The 17,641-nt window shown below is 42.7% G+C and overlaps 1 protein-coding gene across 1 annotated transcript in view; it reads left to right on the forward strand.

Annotated features, from left to right (window-relative positions):
- The window catches only part of GPC6 (glypican 6), a 1,295,998-nt gene that overhangs the window by 380,882 nt on the left and 897,475 nt on the right, over positions 1–17,641 (forward strand). The window lies entirely within an intron of this gene.

Consider the following 17,641-nt stretch of genomic DNA (forward strand, 5'->3'; position numbering starts at 1 on the left):
AAGGGGGAGGTATGTAGGAAGGAACAAGGGGCCGTCATTGATGGTCGGTATGTGTCACCAAGGTTCCTGGCCTTGGTGAGGTAAGAGACGTTTTTTATCAAGTGCCAGTATTGCAGATTGAAGTCTGACACTTCAGCTGTTTAGGATGGCTGCAAAGCTGATCCGGGACGGCTTTTACTGGGAGTAGCCAAAGTGCTGGGTGGGTGGCTCTCCCCACGTTCCAGGCTGGGTCTTGGCAAGCTTAAAAGCAGACAGCACTATCAGGTGGTGTGGATTTTACCTCCAACTGACAGTGAAGCTGTGGAGTCCTCCGGACTGAAAGCTGAAGTCTGCAAATGGGCGTGCAGGCTGCCTGGAAGCCTGCCAGTGAACTTTTATGTGGCTAAGCATTCAGTTGGGTGTGAACTCCAGGTTCCAGGATTCCAGGTGAACACTGTTTTGTTTTGCTGTGTGTGAACAAGCACCAAGACTGTTATGTTTTGCTGAGTGTGAATAAAACACTGAAGTTTGATTTACAACCTGGTTTCTTGCCTCTATACTGGTCCGCTAACCTGTCTACCAGAGCAAATACCCACACTATGTATAAGGACACTTTGAGTTTAAAAAGAGTATGTGTTACCAAAATGCACCTTTAGTAGACTTATTTGGTCATTAGGTATTAACTAATTAAGATAATTAGAACTAAACAATAGTAACAGATTTCTTTTATAAGCATTCCATAAGAATGTCTTTTTTATGTCAATTGATTCTGGTAAGGATTATTTTATTAGCTATAAAAAATATTTTGTCACTTTTTAGATTTAAATGTGGTGTTTTTTTTTATATGCTGCATGTTAACTCTGTCAAACATGCCTTTACCCATAGCTATGTATGTCAACATCACTCGGAGATTATTTACTACTGCTATCACTGCATTAAAGATCTTAGGGAGGGGGAAGAGAAAAGCAAAAATTCATATAAAAATAACTTTTTTTTCAAAATATTCCTAGGAGTCCTCGGAGACTAAGAGAGTGTTATACCTATTTCCAGGGCAATTGAAGCCAACATGATTCAGCCCAGATCGGTTAGGGTCTGAAACGAATTTTTTCACAAATTCAACAAATTTGGACAGGTTCGCTCATCTCTAGTATGTATGGGTTTATTATGATATGATATGCTGTTTTATATGTACATTGTCTACTGTTCTTTCTACCAGACTGTGCTATAACATCCCAAGTCACAAGCTATATGACTGATTTACCGTAACTTTTGTGTAAATATATTGTGACACAGTGAGATGTTTTGTCTGGGAAAACAGGTATTTTCTTCCCAGCATGTTCTGCTGGGCTGATTTACAGCCAGGTGAGGTCAAATACCTGACCGGATTTTAAGTGCCGCTGCGGGGTTTGGCAGCACCTGACAGTCCTTAAATAGGCAGCTGGGCTCAGCAGCCAGGTCTCTGTGTTAGGATCTGGGAACCTTGTGTCTGGATGAAGGCTTGCTACCTGTTTGGCATGAAAACAGGTTGGTGCTGCTATGGTCAAGGGCTCTTTGAGGCAGAATTGCCGCACGGTGTGAATTACCACCAACACCGCAAGGTGACTTTTTGTTTGAATATGACTGCTTGTTTGGTCACTTGCCTAAAGTGTGAATAAAACACTGAACTGTTTGATCCAAATAACTTGCTGCCTCTATACTGCGTACGCTAATCCTGTCTACCAGAGCGAAACCTCACAATATATATATAGTGGACATAAAAAGTCTAGACCCCCCCAGTAAAATGTCAGGTTTCTGTGCTGTAAAAAAAATGAGACAAAGATAAATAATTTCAGAACTTTTCCCACCTTTAATGTGACCTAACAACTGTACTACTCAATTGAAAAACAAACTTAAATATTTTAGGTAGAGGGAAGATTTTTTTATTTATTTTTAATAATGTGGTTGCAAGTGTGCACACCCTCTTATAACTGGGTTTGTAGCTGTGTTCATAAATAAGCAATCACATTCAAAATCATGTCAAATAAGAATCAGCATACACCTGCCATCATTTAAGGTGCCTCTGATTAACCCCAAATAAAGTTCAGCTGCTCTAGTTGGTCTTTCCTGAAATGTTCTTAGTCGCATCCCACAGCAAAAGCCATGGTCCACAGAGAACGTCTAAAGCATCAGAGGGATCTCATTGTTAAAAGGTATTAGTCAGGAGAAGGGTACAAAAGAATTTCCAAGGCATTAGATATGCCATGGAACACAGTGAAGACAGTCATCATCAAGTGGAGAAAATATGGCACAACAGTGACATTACCAAGAACTGGACGTCCCTCCAAAATTGATGAAAAGACAAGAAGAAAATTGGTCTGGGAGGCTACTAAGAGGCCTACAGCAACATTAAAGGAGCTGCAGGAATATCTGGCAAGTACTGGCTGTGTGGTACATGTGACAACAATCTCCCATATTCTTCATATGTCTGGGCTATGGGGTAAAGTGGCAAGACAAAAGCCTTTTCTTACGAAGAAAAACATCAAAGCCAGGCTACATTTTGAAAAAACACATATGGTCTGATGAAACCAAGGTTGAACTTTTTGGGCATAATTCCAAAAGATATGTTTGACTAAAAAACAACACTGCACATCACCAAAAGAACACCATACCCACAGTGAAGCATGATGGTGGCAGCATCATGCTTTGGGGCTGTTTTTCTTCAGCTGGAACTGGGGCCTTAGTTAAGCTAAAGGGAATTATGAATAGTTCCGAACTACCAGTCAATATTGGCACAAAACCTTCAGGTTGCTGCTAGAAAGCTGAACATGAAGAGGAACTTCATCTTTTAGCATGACAACGACCCAAAGCATACATCCAAATGAACAAAGGAATGGCTTCACCAGAAGAAGATTAAAGTTTTGGAATGGCCCAGCCAGCGCCCAGATCTGAATCCGATTGAAAATCTGTGGGGTAATCTGAAGAGGGCTGTGCACAGGAGATGCCCTCGCAATCTGACAGTTTGGGAGTGTTTTTGCAAAGAAGAGTGGGCAAATCTTGCCAAGTCAAAATAAGCCATGCTGATAGACTCATGCAAAAGAAAGTGCTGTAATAAAATCAAAAGATGCTTCAACAAAGTATTAGTTTATGGGTGTGCATACTTATGCAACCATATATTATTTTTATATTTTTTTCTTCCCTCTACCTAAAAAAATTATATTTGTTTTTCAATTGAGTTGTACAGTTTATAAGTCACATTAAAGGTGGAAAAAGCTCTGAAATGATTTATCTTTGTCTCATTTTTTTTACATCACAGTAACCTGACATTTTAACAGGGGTGTGTAGACTTTTTATATCCACTGTATAAATATATATATATATATATATATATATAAAACTCTTATACCATTTGGATTTTTGTTTCCTGGATACTACAGTTCCTGACTTGACTATTTGCTACCAATAATATTAGGATAGATTTACAGGGATTTAACAACTGTTTTGTGATCCCAGTGTGTTTCATTGATGTTGCTTTTTTTTTTTTTTATGCATGTCATTTTTTTTTATGATGTGGTGATGTACTTGAAGGATGACAATGGCTCCTCTGACCACATCATAAACTCAACAGTTTTTTAATGAGCTTGTGTGCAGCAGAAAGGTAACGACGGGATTGTCTGAAACATGTAAGCATCTTTTGCACTGAATGCTATTTTTTATTCATTGGAATAAAGGTTACATCTGGTTCCTGGATGTCCCTTTTTCTTCCTACTAATACAATAATTGATATTTTGATACATTATCATCTCAGTTGTTCTCCTGCCTCCTATTTCCCTTTTTTGGAGTTTTTTGTAGGTGATGTACATGTGCATGGGGAGGTGCCCTTTGAATTAATTTGAGGTTTTATTATAGGTTTATAACTGTAATCTGTTTGTAGTATTAGTGTGTTAGATTGTGTTTTTCTATAACTATGACTTTTAGTCAATGCAGAAAGGCAACTACTTCAATGCCAAAGGTTTCAGTTAATTTTTCTTGCAACTGTATCTTTGATGGACAGCATACAAATGAAATGAAACATATTTTTTTCAAGGACATGTTCTGTAATATGCTGTCGTCCAAAACGTTGTGTAATTGTAAGATATATATATAACAATGTTCAGTAAAAATTATGCATCAGAATTTCTTTTGACATTTCTCTAAGATACTATCTCAGATCCAATCTTAGACTGTAAGTACTCTCATGAGAAATGAAACAGTGAGGATAATGGACTTTTCTGAGGGCCAGTCAAGCTGTTCAGGAAAATTATGACTTAATTTTTGGGAGATTTTGTCATTTTAACACTTTTGGTTTTATTCCTATCCATTAACTCCAAGAATCAATTTGCACCATGTTCTTAGGTCTTAGCCTCATAGGAATAAACAGTCAAATGTTCTTCTCATCTCCACTGACAGTTATGACAGTCGGGGGCTAACAATGTGTCTTTCCGTAGGAAGCATTTACTGTGCAATAACTAATTCTGTGGGCTCTAAAGCTGTCATCTGTTCTGTTTAACATTGTACATTTGTGATTACATGATTGTACCCACATGCACAACATTAACTTTCAGCTGACACTTTATATTATTTATGTGCAGTGAAATAACAAGTTTAACTCCTTCTTCTGAACAATGTCAATAGAAAGATAAGAGACATTCATTAAATTATTAAGCATACAATAAGCACACACATTTGCTGCAGAGTATAGTTACACAATAATAATGTCTCTTCATTTCCATCTGTTTATCTCATGTGTTAGGGCATACAATTGTATTTCTAGTCCTATAGATACATTCTAGACTGAGAAACTAAAAATATATCAAAATAATGGTCTGTTTCTTAAAGAACAGTGAATTTGCACCTAAAATGTTGATATGTGAAGATTTCAGTAAAATAAGATAGCACTTATGTAATGTGGACATTGCCTAGTAAAGTCTGTGCATGCTGTGGGTGGCAGTATCAGATCTCATTGTAAGATGGTCTAGGCCTTTTCTTGTCCCTTCCAGAGATCTGTCTCACCTCCGAAAACAACATTCCTCCATCAAAGCTGGCCCTAAAACGTTAAGATGATTCCTACCAATTTATTAATAAACTTGGACAAGAAAAAGTTATCAGTTACTAAGAAGCTAAAGTATGTAAATTCTATAAAAAGAATAAAACATTATTAATAGCCACTTACCTACATTCTGTCTATATATCAAAGGGCAAAAGAAAGAGAGAGGCCAGAGAGAAAAATCATTATGTCCCCCCATCATAGTGCCAGGTTTTGTCCCTCAGGATAGAAGACTATGGAGTTTAATTTCTTCTCTATCCCCTTTTTTTTATGACCATTGTTTGCTAGCAATGCAGTTTCCCTGGAGAATGGAGTCTAACAGACCTACGCCTATGTATGTGTACATTCACTCTTGATTTGAGATATCTTGATATTAGCAGCACAAGATGACTAGCTTTTAAAAAACAATTGTGTTACAGTGCTCAAAAAAAAAGAAAGTCAAAAACATTTTTTTCTAGCATGTCATCTCATGCCATATCATTTTGGGCCAAGAAGAAAGGTAAGGAAGAATACTTTAGTTCTTAGAAAAGAGGTAGAACCGTTATTGGCTCTCATATCAGTCATGGGGTATATACTGTATGCTTATGGTTGATATCTGATAATCTGTCTCCAACTTTATAAAAGTGTAAATGTACAAAATGATTAATGATAAATAAAGATTAGCGAATCGAAGTTGATGAAGTTGAATTCGATCCGTATTTCAGGAAAAATTTGATTCACACCGCATCTGAATTTCCTGACGCTTAGTGGTAACGAATCACATTTTTTTCCCTAAAATGGCTGCTGCACATATTAGGACATGGAGCAAAGAACTCTGGGAATGAGGGATCACTAGCCCTATGATAGCAGCCAGCCCTGTGATGTCACAGCCCTATAAATAGCCTCAACCATCTTGGATTCAGCCATTTTCCAGTGTACTTCGTGCAGAGAAAGACGTTAGCAGGCGCTAGGGACAGTGCTAGGAAAGAAGGTTAAGGGGGTACTCCTACTCTGCCGCTGCTCTATGCAACCCGAGTGTCTGATATTGACCTGGGGATAATCCCGGGGGCTGATGCTGGGTTCTGATTGAAAGCCCTGCCTGGACTTAACACTTGTAATCTAAATAGAAACTGTCAGGTTGATTGGATCCCGCGCTGTAAAAAAGACACTTCCCTAGGATACTACAAAATATAAGACCTAATGTAAAAATCCTGTTTGATACAATCTATATATGCAGCATTCTCACCTGTAATAGTAAGCCTTCAGTTGCCTCCAGGTTCCCGGTGATGTAAATAGGATGCGTATACAATCCCAAGGTCTTTTTTTCCTCTCTCTCTCCTTTTTTCTTTTATCCTCGTAGCGATTAACTTGCTCTGTCCTCTTGCCTCCCCTCTCCTGTGCGCGCCGCTCCAGCGTTAGCTGGCATGAGCGCGGGGAAACCGAAGAAAGTAAGTCCAGGAACGGTTCCTCTGTGACGTCACACCTGTAGGTACGGGTGCTTTCAGAGGATAAAAACCATCCAAGCCTTTTTTGGTGTGTATAAGTGAAAAAAGGGCTTATTAGAAATTGTGTGGTGAAGTGGAAAATTACAGTCTTTTTAGCGTGTATTAGTGGAAAACAAAAAGTATTATTAGATGTTCAGCGGTGCAGTTATGGGTTCTAAAGCCTTTTTTGGTTTGTATTAGCGGAAAAAAATAAGGGCTCATTTGCCATTCAGGGGTGCAGTTATATGTTCTAAAGCCTTTTTTGTGGTGCATTAGTGCAAAAAAGGGCTTATTAGCCGTTGTGTGGTGGTGAGAAAATGACAGCCTTTTTTGGCGTGTATTAGTGGGAAAAAAAGGTATTTGGCGTTCAGCGGTGCAGTTATATGTTCTAAAGCCTTTTTGGCGTGTAGAAGTGGGAAAAAATAAGGGCTTATTTGCTATTCAGCGGTGCAGTTATATGTTCTGAAGCCTTTTTTGGGTTGTTTTAGTGGAAGAAATGACTTATTAGCCATTGTGTGGCGAAGTGAGAAAATTACAGCCTTTTTAAGGTGTATTAATGGAAAACTAAAAGTATTATTAGATGTTCATCTTTGCAGTTATGTGTTCTAAAGCCTTTTTTAGCTTGTATTAGTGGAAAAAATAAGGGCTCATTTGCCGTCCAGGGGTTCAGTTATATGTTCTAATGCCTTTTTTAGGGTGTATTAGTGGAAAAAGGGGCTAATTTGCCATTCAGCGGTGCAGTTATATGTTCTAAAGCCTTTTTAGGGTGTATTAGTGGGGGAAAAAAGGGCTTATTTGCCTCTCAGCGGTGCAGTTATATGTTCTAAAGCCTTTCTTAGGGTGTATTAGTGGAAAAAAGGGGCTTATTATCTGTTCAGTGGTGCAGTTATATGATCTAAAGCCTTTTTTCAGTGTGTAAGTGGGAAAAAAGGGTATATTAACCGCTGTGTGGTGAAGTGAAAAAATTGCAGCCTCTTTTGACGTGTATGAGTGGAAAGCTTTTTTTAGGGTGTATTAGTGAAAAAATGGGCATATTAGCCATTGTGTGATGAATTAAAAAATTACAGTCTTTTTTGGCATGTGTTAGTGGAAAATGAAAAAGTATTATTTGCCATTCAGCAGTGCAGTTATATGTTCTAAAGCCTTTTTTGGGGTGTTAGTGGAAAAAAGGGGCTTATTAGCCGTTGTGTGGTGAAGTGAGAAAATTACAGCCTTTTTTGGGGTGTATTAGTGGGGAAAAAAGGAGCTTATTAGCTGTTGTGTGATGAAGTGAGGAAATTACAGACTTTTTGGGGATGTATTAATTCCCTTTTTATTTATTTATTTAATCTAACAGTATGTCAGACAGAGAAGTGACAGACCCTGCACAGAGGAGGGGCAAAAGCCTAAATGTTTCTGGGCAAGCACAGGTCGCAGCAAAGTGAGGGGGCGTGGCAGCAGGGGTCACTTTGAGAGGCCTGAGCTCCCTGTGTCATCTAGTGGTCGTGTCTTGACCAGCAACCCAACGGTTCTTGAATGGTTGACTGAGTTATCCACTTCGTCTCAAGTGACATCTGACACCTCCAGACAATAGTCGGTGGGTTCATCAGACACAACCCTTAGTTGGCATGACCCAGGAGAAGGCCCTGTGCCCTTACCTGTTCTCAACTTGCCTATGTCCTTTTCTGTTCCCTCAACCAGAGAAGTATTATATGCTGTTCGCTCAGCTCCACTATACAGCGAGGACGAGCTACTAGAGGACAGTCACCAGCTACTGGCCAGCCAAGATGTAGTGGAGACATCCACAGCGGGCAAGCAGTGATGAGAAGAATGGCGTGGGAGCTGTTGTTGTGAGTAGTCAGGCTCCTGGCTCAGAGACCGCTGAGGAGTACATCAGTGACGTGCAGACAGTATTCGATGATGATGTAGCTGATTGGGAGCCAGGTGATGAAGGGGCTTCATCATCATCGAGAGAAGAGGGTGGCATCTTGCCCGTAGAGCCAGCAAGTTGGTAGTGTGGCCGGGTGAGCAGGGTCAGCAGGGTGGCAGCAGTGGGAGGTTGGAAGCCAAACCCGCCCAGGGTAGACCACCTGCTTCAAGGAGCCTACCCTAGAAAGTAGTGGTGCTGGGGTTCATGGAGGCAGCGGCCATAGCAGTCAGTCAGTGCGGAGTGTTGGGAGTAAGGTCACATACTCGGCGGTGTGGCAGTTTTTTGTTAAGCCGCTGGAGAAGGTAAACTTGGCCATTTGCCGAATCTGTGGGCAGAAGGTGAAGCATGGCCAGGGTGCCAATGTTGGCACCACGGCCCTGCGTCAACATTAGCAGCGTCACCATAAATTGGCCTGGGAGAACCATGGCTCCGATCTGGTGGTCCAGCCTGCCTGCATCACCCAGTGGCACACACCAGATTTCAGGCAATTAAGGCTCCAACACCTCAGCCGAATAGAGCTGTCTGTCCTTCCCATCATCTACTGGTCCTGATGCTCCTGCTCCTCCTCCTCCTCCTATTCCTCGTCAGTCATTCCATCAGCAATCAATCACCGAAGAGATTGCCAAGAGACAACAGTATGTGAGCACTCATCCAATAGTGCAAAAGCTGAATGTGCTCCTGGCCAAGTTGCTGGTGCTGCAGTCCCTCACTTTCCAAGTGGTGGACTCTGCACCTTTCAGAGAACTGATGGCTTGTGCGGAACCAAGGTGTAGAGTCCCAAGCCGTCATTTCTTTGCCAAAAAGGCTGTACCAGCCCTGCACACATATGTAGAACAGAAGGTGGGCCAATCCTTGAGCCTGCCAGTATTTGCCAAAGTGCATGGCAGCGCTGACGTGTGAAACTATAACTACGGTCAAGGGAAATATATGTCCTTTACAGCCCACTGGGTGAAGGTGGTCAGCCTAGCCACACCAGCAACTTGGCCAGATGATGCCGATTCCGCCTCCACACTCTCACGCCGTTGGTCCTGCGACAATGTAAGCCTCTGCCTCCTCATCCACCAGCGTGTCTTCAGACTTCACTGCAGGGACAATACACAGTGCTCCTACAGCATACCACATGTGCAGGGCACGGCGGTGTCATACTGTTCTACACCTCGTTTGCCAGGTGAGAAACTGCTCTGTGTCCTTTTTCAAGAAATCGATTCATGGCTTTCTCTGCGACAAATCAAAATCGGAACCATGGTGACCGACAATGGGAAGAACATGGTGTCGGCGCTGTGTTAAGGAGGGCTGAGCATTGCGCCCTGCATGGCGCACGTGTTTAATCTGGTTGTCAAGCGGTTCCTGAAGTCTTCCACCCATCTGCAAGACATCCTAAAAATGGCAAGGAAACTTTGCATGCACTTGAGCCACTCATACACTGCAAAGCATACCCTCCTTGAGCTGCAACGGCAGAATAGCATCTACCAACATAGGTTGATATGCAACGTTTCCACTCGGAATTCCACTCTCCATATGTTGGACCAACTATACGAACAGAAAAAGGCCATAAACGATTTCTTAATAATTCAAGCAGACAGGGGTACTCCCCTGTGTAACTTGGATGTCAGCCAGTGGCAACACAAGGGTGACACCTGCCATTTGCTCAGGCCCTTTGAGGATGCAACTTTATTTGTCAGTCGCCAGGACTACGGTATGAACAGAGTCATTCCACTGCTTCATATCCTGGAACATATGCTGGTAAATCTGGCTGGTCAGGGGACTGGAGACGTGGCGCCTACATCTCGTGGCCACATGAGTAGAGTTGAGTGGACACCTGGATGTTCGGGTTCGACGGGTTCGGCCGAACTTTGGAAAAAAGTTCGAGTTCGGGGCCCGAACTTGACCCAAACTTGAACCCGAACCCCATTGAAGTCAATGGGGACCCAAACTTTTGAGCACTAAAACGGCTGTAAAAATGTAATGGAAAGGGCTAGAGGGCTGCAAATGGCATCAAAATGTGGTTAAGAGCATGGCAAAATGTGGATAGGGAAATGACTAATAACATAAGATACGTAAAAATATAAAATAATAATCTTGATCTTGGAGGACGAGGTCCATATGGAGTAGGAGGTTGAGGAGGCGGTGGATGTGGCGGTGTAGGTGGAAGCGGCGGTGGAGGAGGAGGAGGTAGCCTACACAGATTTTTGGTTTTAAAGGGTTTTTAAATTAGGGTACACCCCAAAACATTGGGAAATATAACCTGTGATAACCCACTGCAGTCGTGCTAAACACACGTTCAGACAATACACTGGCTCCAGGGCAGACCAGCACCTCCAAGGGGTAAAGGGCCAGCTCAGGCCATGTGCCCAATTTGGAGACCCAGAAGTTGCAGGGGCTGACCCCTGTCAGTCAGTTCGTGTAGGAGTGTGCAAACTTACTGCCCCACCATGTTGCACGTCCCCGTGATGTTCACGATCCAATTTAATATCTGCTCTATCAACTTTCAATGTTCTTTTCTGCACCTACCATGGTGATCACAGGTGGCGGAGAATCAGGGTTCCACGCCGGAGAGGGAGCGTGAGAAAGAGAGACCACATCCAAGGGAGGATTAATTTTTTCAAATTTAAAATTATAGAGTTGAATTATAGGACAAATTATTAAAGCATAAAAGTGTGACAACTTTTTAAAGTTTAAGCATTGAATGAAAGGATGTGGTGCGCATTAATTACTGAAGAATTTATTACATTTTATTCCCTGTCAACTATGCAGAGCAGTGGTTTCTATCCGGCAAAATTTGAAAAATGTCACCTGACAATGTAATTGACCATTTTTTTTTTTATTTATGTTCCTGTCACCTATGTAGAGGTGCCCCAGTGACATCCACCATCCATTTGGATATCTTCTCTATCAACTTTCGATGTTCTTTTCTGAGCCTACCAAGTTGATCATGGTGATCGGCAAATCGGGGTTGCACGCCAGAGAGGGAGGGTGAGAAAAAGAAACCAAATTTAAGGGAGATAAATTTATTTTAAGAAATTGGGATCGAGTGGAAATGTGGGAAAAACTATTAAGGCGCAATGTTGTACAAATTACAGAAGCCCAAATGTAGGCCAAAAGAGTCAAGCGGAAATGTGGGAAAAGCTTTTAAGGAGAAAATGTTATACAAATTACAGAAACCCAAATGTGGGCTAAAAGAGTCAAGCGGAAATGTTGAAAAAGCTATGGAGGCGCAAATGTTTGCCAAAAGAGTATAACGGAAATGTGGGACAAATTATTGAAGTGCAAATGTAGCACAACCTGTTTAAGTTTAAGCATTGAATCAAAGGAGGTGGCGCGGATAAATTAAAGAAGCATTTCAGAAATTTTATTCGCAGTCACCTATGCAGAGCAGGGGTTTATTCACATCTAAAATTATAAAATGTCAACCCAAGAATGTAACAGAAAAATTACAGAAATGTATTAACCTGTCTACTTGGTAGGGCAGGGGTATATGACAGATTTTTTTTTTTTATTGTCACCCGAAAATGTAAAAGAAAAATTATTGAAATTTATTAAGCTGTCAACTAGGTAGAGGAGAGGCATATTACACCCAAAAATTTGTGAATTTGACCCTAAAATGTAACTGATAAATGTTATTTTTATTTTTTTTACCGGTCTAATAGGTATAGCAGTGGTACATCACCCCAAAAATTTGTGAATTTCACCATAAAATGTACTGACAATTATTTTATTTTTTACCGGTCTACTAGGTATAGCAGTGGTACTATACACCCAATAATTGGTGAATTTCACCCCAAAAAGTAAATGACAATTTTTTTTTTTTTTTTTACCGGTCTACTAGGTATAGCAGCGTACCACTGCTATAGCTAGTAGACCGGTAAAAAAATAAAATAAAATTACCCAAAAATTGGTGAATTTCACCAAAAATGTAAATGACAATTTTTTATATTTTTTGAACCTGTCTACTAGGTATAGCAGTGGTACATCACACCCACAAATTGGTGAATTTCACCAGAAATTGTAACTGACAATTTTATTTTATTTTTTACCGCTCTACTGGGCATAGCAGTGGTATATCACATAAAAAAATTGGTGAATTTCACCCGTAAATGTAAATGACATTTTTTTTTTTTTACCAGTCTACTAGGTATAGCAGTGGTACATCACACCCAAAAATTGGTTAATTTCACCAGAAAATGTAACTAACAATTTTATTTTATTTTTTTACCGGTCTACTAGGTATAGCAGTGGTATTATACACACAAAAATTGGTGAAGTTCACCAGAAAATGTAACTGACAATTTATTAATATTTTCTTACCGGTCTACTAGGTATAGCAGTATTACATCACACCCAAAAATTTGTGAATTTCACTAGAAAATGTAACTAGCAATTTTTTTTTATTTTTTTTATTTTTTTTACTGGTCTACTAGGTATAGCAGTGGTACTATACACCCAAAAATTGTATAATTGTACAAAGTAGTGAAATTACATAAAATAAAATACATACGATGAGTTGTAGTTCCATATGGAATAGGAGTTTGAGGAGGCGGTGGACGTAGCTGTGTAGGTGGAAGCGGCGGTGGAGGAGGACGAGGTAGCCAACACAAGTTTTTTGTTTTAATTTAATTTTTTACAATTAGGGTACACTCTAAAAGAGTGTAAAATATCCAATGGCTGCAGTATAACAATGGCTGGTTAGTGCCGGTATACATGTCTATTCTGCACAAGGTACAGACAAGTCCTGAGGGATCCATGCCTGGTTCATTTTAATGAATGTGAGCTTGTCCACATTGGCTGTGGACAGGCGGCTGCGCTTGTCTGTGATGACACCCCCTGCCGTGCTAAGCACACGTTCAGCTAATACACTGGCTGCAGGGCAGGCCAGCACCTCCAAGGCGTAAAAGGCAAGCTCAGGCCATGTGCCCAATTTGGAGACCCAGAAGTTGAAGGGGGCAGACCCGTCATTCAGTAAGTGTAGGCATGTGCACACTTACTGCTCCACCATGTTGGTAAAATGCTACCTCCTGCTAAGGACGTTCCATATCAGCTGGTGGTGCTGGTTGTTGTGGCATACTCACAAAGCTTTTCCAGATTTCATGCTAACCCTGCCTTCTGAGGTGCTGGCGGTGCCCCAGCTGCATTGGCGACCTCTTCCTCTGCCTTCGCCTTGTGCTTCCACTGTGCCCCCACTGTCAGATGGGAATGCCACCAGCAGCGCATCTACCAGCGTGTGGACGGTATGTTGTCCTTGTATCGGGGATCCAGCAGCGTAGCCACCCAGTAATCAGCACAAGTTAGAATGTGGGCAACTCGGCGGTCGTTGCGGAGACACTGCAGCATGTAATCACTCATGTGTGCCAGGCTGCCCAGAGGCAATGAAAAGCTGTCCTCTGTGGGAGGTGTATCATCTGTGTCCTCTGTATCCCCCCAGCAACGCACCAGTGATGGCCATGAGCTGGTCTGGGTGCCACCCTGCTGTGAACCTGGTTCCTCCACTTCCATCTCCTCCTCCTCATCCTCCAGAACTGTTCCCTGGCTGGACAATTGTGTACCTGGCATTTGTGGGTGCAGGAACCCACCCTCGGAGCCACTTGGGAATGACTGTCCAGAAACACTACGAAATTATCCCTCTTCTTCCTCCTCTTCCTGTGCCACATCCTCTTCCATCATCGCCAGGAGAGTTTTTTCAAGGAGGCATAGAAGTGGGATAGTAACACTGAGAATGGCGTTATCGGCACTGGCCATGTTGGTGGAGTACTCGAAACAGCGCAACAAGGAACATAGGTCTCGCATGGAGGCCCAGTCATTGGTGGTGAAGTGGTGCTGTTCTGCCGAGCGACTCACCCATGCGTGCTGCAGCTGAAACTCTACTATTGTCTGCTGCTGCTAGCACAGTCTGGCCAACATGTGCAAGGTGGAGTTCCACCTTGTGGGCACGTCGCATATGAGGCGGTGAGCAGGAAAGCCGAAGTTACGCTGCAGCCCTGACGAGCAGCAGCAGGGTGAGAACGCCGAAAGCGCGAACAGACGGGGTAATTTTTAAGGAATCTATGCACCACCAAATTCAACAGATGCGCCAGGCAAGGGATGTGCGTCAAGCCGGCTAGTCCCAGAGCTGCTACAAGATTTCGCACATTATCGCACACCACCAGGCCGAGCTTAAGGCTCACTGGCTCAACCCACTCATCGGTCTGTTGTTCAAGGCCCGGCCACAGCTCCTGCGCGGTGTGGGGTTTGTCCTTCAAACAGATAAGTTTTAAAACAGCCTGCTGTCGTTTACCACTGGCTGTGCTGAAGTTGGTGGGGAAGGTGTTACGCTGACCGGATGAGGAGCTGGTAGAGGATGAGGAAGCGGAGTAGGAGGAGGAAGCAACAGGAGGCAAACTGAAGTGCCCTGCAATCCTTGGTGGTGGGAGGACATGTGCAAGACTGCTATCCGCCTCAGGCCCAGCCGTCACTGCATTTACCCAGTGTGCTGTTATGGAGATATAACGTCCCTGACCGTGCTTACTGGTCCACGTATTCATAGTGAGGTGCACCTTGCCACAGATGGCGCTGCGCAGTGCACACCTGATTTTGTCCCCCACTTGGTTGTGCAGGGAAGGGATGGCTCGCCTGGAAAAGTAGTGGCAGCTCGGCAAAACGCACTGTGGGACGGCCACAAGGCCTTTAAAATTATCTGTCTCCACCAGACGGATCGGCAGCATTTCAAAGGCCAGTAATTTGGAAATGCTGGCATTCAGGGCTAGTGATCGCGGGTGGGTAGGGGAATACTTCCACTTCCTCTTCCTCTCCAGCGTTTGGAAGATGGAGAGCTGAACGCTTCCATGGGACATTTTGGAGATGCTTGGTGACCCAGGTGGTGGTGTTGCTGGAAGATCCTCTATTTTCGTGGGGTGGCAGGTGGCACTGTCACTCCAGAGGTGGATGAAGAGGCCGAGACTGCAGCAGAAGAGGATACAGGAGGAGCCAGAGACCTTTCTTGGTTTTTGAGGTGTCTACTCCACTGCAGCTCGTGCTTAGCACTAAATGCCTGGTCATGCAGGTTGTGCTCAGGTTGAGAACGTTTATGCCTCGCTTTAGGCTCTGATTGCACAGCGTGCAAACCACTTGTGTCTTGTCGTCAGCACATTGTCTGACGAACTGCCACGCCAGGGAACTCCTTGGAGCTGGCTTTGGTGTGATCGGTTCCTTGCTGCAGTGGGCAGTAGCAGGCATACTGTCTAGAGGACAGCCGCTCCGCTTTTGCACCCTGCTCCCTCTTCTGCTGTGCTGGTGGCTCTGTGCGACCACCGCCTCTTCCTCCAAACTACATTGGTCACTCGCATGACCTTGATTCCATGTGGGGTCGAGGACCTCATCGTCCTCCACATCATCTTCCACCCAGTCTTCACCCCTGCCTTTCTTGTCGGTCTGCACACTTTCGAAAGCCCCAGCAGATGGCACTTGTGTTTTGTCATCATCCGAGATGTGCTGCGATTGTCCTCCCATGTACTCATCTTGAAAGATAAGTGGTTGGGCATTGGTGCACTCAACCTCTTCCACTTCTGGGGCAGGGCTAGGTGGATATCACATGGGAAACCCTGCTAACAGAGTCATCAAAAAGCAGAAGAGACTGCTGCATGACTTGGGGCTCAGACTGATTGGCTGATTTGCAAGGGGGTGAGGTGAAAGACTGATGGACATCGTCTGCAGGTGCCAACTGTGGTCTTTCAGCAGGAGACTGGGTGGGAGACAATGTGAAGGAACTGGATCCACTGTCAGCAACCCAATCTACTATCGCCTGTACTTTTTCAGGCATCACCATTCGTAGAGCCGCATTAGGCCCGACCAAATACCGCTGCAGGTTCTGTCACCTACTCGCACCTGAGGAAGAGTTTTCACTTGTGCGTGTAGCTGGCACAGATCGACCACCTCCTCTCTTTGCAACAGGAGCTCCACCAGCAGCACCACGACCTGGGCCTGGTCCCTTATTTGACGCTCTCCTCATATTTCTCAAATTTAGGATCTTGACCTAAATGGGTGTTTAATTAATAGTAGAATAGAACAACAGTATGTACAGGGTGTATGTCACACGCCCTGAACCAGACTAGGCCTCAATTAAATTTGTTTGCCCAAAATGGCTGTATTTCAAAGACCTGAATAGAAGCCCTGTATTTAAATGGTGTATCTCACATGCCCTGAACCAGACTAGGCCTCAATTAAAAGATTTGTGCACCAAATGGCGGTATTTCAAATATCTGAATATAACCCAAATATATAAAGGGTGTATCTCACAATGACATATGTATCTCACAATTACAATGCCAAATATATTTTGGGTGTTTGTTTAATAACTGAATATGGAAGCAGTATATAACCCTGGAATTTCAAACATCAAGATGCTGCAAGGCCTGAAAAATTGTGTATTTTGCACAAAAAAGGTGTTTTGTTAATAAAAGAATCAAACCCCTGTATTTAAAGGGTGTATCTCACACGCCCTGAACCAGACTAGGCCTTCTTTTAATTTTGTTTTCCCAAAATGGCTGTATTTTAAATACCTGAATAGAACCCCTGTATTTAAAGGGTGTATTTCACACACCCTGATCCACACTAGGCCGCTATCAAAGAATTGTGCCCCAAATGGCTTTATTCCAAATAACTGAATAGAAGACAGTATGTAAAGGCGGTATCTCACAATGATATCTGCAGCAAAGGCTGCCAACAATTTTTCTTTTTTGCCCAAATAGGTGTTTGCTTAATAATTGAATTTGACAGCAGTATATAACCCTGGAATTTCACCCGTGCTGATGCTGCAAGGCCAGAAAAATAGTGTTTTTTTTGGCAAAAAAGTGTGTTTTTAAAAACCCAGAAAATGATTGCTGTATTTCTAGCTTAAATTGCACACTGACTAATCCAGATGTTGTATTGTGCCCAAAAAGTGTTTTTTGGCAACAGAATATGAAAGCTGTATATATTAAACTTGAAATTAACACTTGCAGATCTGGAAAATAGTGTTTTTTGGCAAAAAATTGTGTGTTTTTAAAAACCCAGAAAATAATGGCTGTATTTCTAGCTTAAATTGCACACTGACTAATCCAGATAAAAACATAGAATGTGTCGGCAGATAAGAACCATTTGGCCCATCTAGTCTGCCCAATATACTGAATACTATGAATAGCCCCTGGTCCTATCTTATATGAAGGATGGCCTTATGCCTATCCCATGCATGTTTAAACTCCTTTACTGTATTTGCAGCTA

The sequence above is a fragment of the Bufo gargarizans genome, chromosome 3 (assembly GCF_014858855.1).
Source record: "Bufo gargarizans isolate SCDJY-AF-19 chromosome 3, ASM1485885v1, whole genome shotgun sequence".
NCBI lineage: Eukaryota > Metazoa > Chordata > Amphibia > Anura > Bufonidae > Bufo > Bufo gargarizans.